Source organism: Nicotiana attenuata, chromosome 12 (genome assembly GCF_001879085.1).
Source record: "Nicotiana attenuata strain UT chromosome 12, NIATTr2, whole genome shotgun sequence".
Lineage (NCBI taxonomy): Eukaryota > Viridiplantae > Streptophyta > Magnoliopsida > Solanales > Solanaceae > Nicotiana > Nicotiana attenuata.
Window position 1 is genome coordinate 2,079,459 of NC_032000.1, and position 3,240 is coordinate 2,082,698.

The 3,240-nt window shown below is 33.9% G+C and overlaps 1 long non-coding RNA gene across 1 annotated transcript; it reads right to left on the reverse strand.

The window, feature by feature from the left end:
- LOC109236143 lies at positions 2,215–2,598 on the reverse strand. Its single transcript, XR_002069454.1, has 2 exons — positions 2,336–2,598; positions 2,215–2,244 (listed from the first exon to the last, which is right to left on the reverse strand). It is a non-coding gene; the product is annotated as an uncharacterized LOC109236143 (long non-coding RNA).

A 3,240-nucleotide genomic window follows, 5' to 3' on the forward strand; every position in this document is an offset into this window, starting at 1 on the left:
CAAACTCTGTTATTTAAAAGTGCAATTTAGTTATTTCATTTGCTCTGGTCAAGTGTATACCCCTAACACTTCGAACCCGACTCTTGTTGGGTACTATTCTTCCAATGACCGTTTGCACTCACTATTGAGTGCGGATTGGACGTGGATCAGTGAGCCTAAGAGCCATGTTGAGAGAGTCTTATTTGGATCGGGTTGCACGCCGCAACCAGCCTTATTGGCTTATTGTTATTTGAATCGGGCTGCACGCCGGCCATATTGGCTTTGGATTAGTGCTTGGGAAGGATTCGCCTCTCCGGAGTCTAACATACCGGTAATGGGCGCAAGCACAATGATATATATCTACACACGCACGCGCACTTTGGTGAGGGTCTTTTGAGCCAGACACCCATACAGTGTTGAGTGATTTGTGTGTGTGATGGAGTGGGGGTGTTGAGCTAGGCACCTTGAGTGTGCTGAAAGTGGGATACTTGATGATATCACTATGAAAATTATTTATTTGACAGGTATATTTGACATATAGGCATAGCGATGTATTTTCCTCATGCTAGACAATAACATTACATATGATGATTTGACATGTATATTGATATGTAGGCATAGAAAAGTATTTTCCTCGTGCTTACTGGTAAATGAAAAATTCTTATTTGATATTGGGAAATTGGAAACAATACAGTTCTTTTGATAAACTCATATTTAATTGATTTCAATTATAAGATTTGGACTTGGACTGTTATACTTGAAAATTATGTCTACTTTTCCGTAATTGTGAACGAGTTGAATATGATAATACTTTTGAGTCACTGCTTTTACTGTCTTCATTTTATATTATTATGAGTTATTCTTGGCTAATGGTGCTGGACTCTCACCATCTTCCGAACTCGTCACTAATTGTAACACAAGGTTAAGTTTGTTATTTATTGAGTACATGGGGTCAGTTGTACCCATACTACACTTCTGCATCTTGATGCAGATCTTGGAGCTGATGTTGCGGTGTATGGCGGGAGCTAGCATTGAAGATGTACCTGCTTTCCGGATATAGCTGCCACTTATCCGTGGTAACTTTAGATTTGCAAAATTTGCTTATGGATACTTCGAACGGATGATGTATTTGTTTCGTACCAGCTTTGTAAAGTTTAAGTCTTAGAAGCTCACGATTTGTACTACCAATCTTGGGATTTGTATAGAAATTCAGTTATTTTTACTCATTGACTCATATTATTATTTCTGAGTTGTGTTGGCTGTTATTTGTCTTACCTATCGGATTGGGTTAGATGCCATCATGACTAGTAAATTTTTGGATCGTGATAAGGCACTGGAAAAAAGAAGAGAGAGAAACAATTATTAGGAAGTATAATATGAGTTTATATTCTTCTTTGTTCACTTTTAATATGAGTTTATATCACGAGTTTAAATTGGATTATGCTACTACACTGAATTTACGCTCTACCATCAACTACTTTGAGAAAACATATGCGTGTATATATGTATAAGCACACACATATTATTAATATTATTTAAATTAATACTCTTAGATGTTACTCTCTCTGGTCCACAATAAGTGAACAGTTTGCTTTTTTATTTTATCCAAAATAAGTGTCCAATTATGTAATCAAGAAAAAATTTAATTTATTTTTACTCTTTTACCCTTATGTGCATATCCCTAAAAAATTTTCTCACTCTTCACATTAAATTATTAAAATTAAATAGCAACTGAAAAGTCATTCAAAGACTCGAGAACAACTACTTTGTCTCGAAACCAATTTGTTGCCACCGTCCGTCACTCCATGCCTCAAATTTCCAGGGAAACTTTTATGCAGTAATATCTCATACAAGAGTTTTTTGTTATACTGGTTAGAGACTATAAGATCTACAAAATCAGGTAGTATGTTTTTTCAAATCTTATCCTAATTATGTATAATATGCTGGGGATTACACAAAACTTATAACAATACATTTGGTGTAAAATGACACTCTTTTGCAAAAAGAATTAAACCTCAAGAAACACAAAATACCATAAAAGGATAGAAAAACTTATATCTCTTTTTAATTATTTTTTTGTTACGTACATTACATTGGAAAATTTTGCTTCTATGAAATTTGAGAATCGATTTAACATAGTTGATTGATTGATTGTCCAAAACTCACTAAAGTGGACACTAAGCAGAAAATCATCTTCCCCAAATTATGCGCATAAGGAAATTGCTTCTGTTTTTGTCTTTGGTTGTGATAGTTCTTCATTTGCCTCTGTTTAAACAAATTTTAAAAAAAAAACAGCTTATGAAAAAAATAAAAATAAAATAGAAGGTGTTTTAAGTATTTTAAAAAGTGTAATTACCAGAATTTATGGTTCGTTCTTCTAGTGATGCTTGCAATTCTCCACTCAGTTGTGTGTCATCTTCTTCATCGGGAATAAGATTGAGGTCGGGAAATGCATCTTCAATAAGATCAGGTAGTTGTTCTCCACCGACATGCTCATCCAAAGGAATGTTTAGATCAATTTGAAGTGGAGAAATTCAGTGTTTTTCCATTTTAGCCATGTTTAACAATAACCTGGAAAAGAGCTTCCTTTTATAAGATAGTTTTGGTGGCGAAAATTGAAAAAATTGGCTCTAGTTTGTTTTTTCAAAGACGTTCTTAAAATTTTAGCAAAGTTTCAAATTTTATTTTGAATAATGTAATGATTTGAGAAGAGAAGTAAATGTCACTATAAATATGTGACAATATTTAATTAAGGGTAGTTTAGTCATACTAGGTATTTTTGTATAGAATTTAGTATTTTCTTAATGAGCGTGCTAAAAACAAACTGGTCACTTATTGTGGACTGAAGGGAGTATTTAATATGTGATTGAATGCTCTTCTGATGCCTTGTGTAAAATACATCAAATAACATGTATAATGATATGCATGGATTAAGAATGGATGAACAGACATAAAGGATCACTTACAATAAACAAAGCTTCTACCTTTATATTCAAACTCATCAAATGGAATCATAATCAAACCAGAAACCGTAGAATTCTTACAAACCCGCGTGTACACCACTAAGAGAGAAACATGAGAGGGCGATTCCAGAGGGATGGATCCTTATCCACATGCAGCAGGAACATCATCTCACACACCTAACAAGAACATAATATAAACATAGCCAAACCAATACCTTAATAGGAACATGTAATGACATGCCCATACTAATATCTCAACAAGAAGATGTAATGACATGTCCAAATTGATACGTCAACA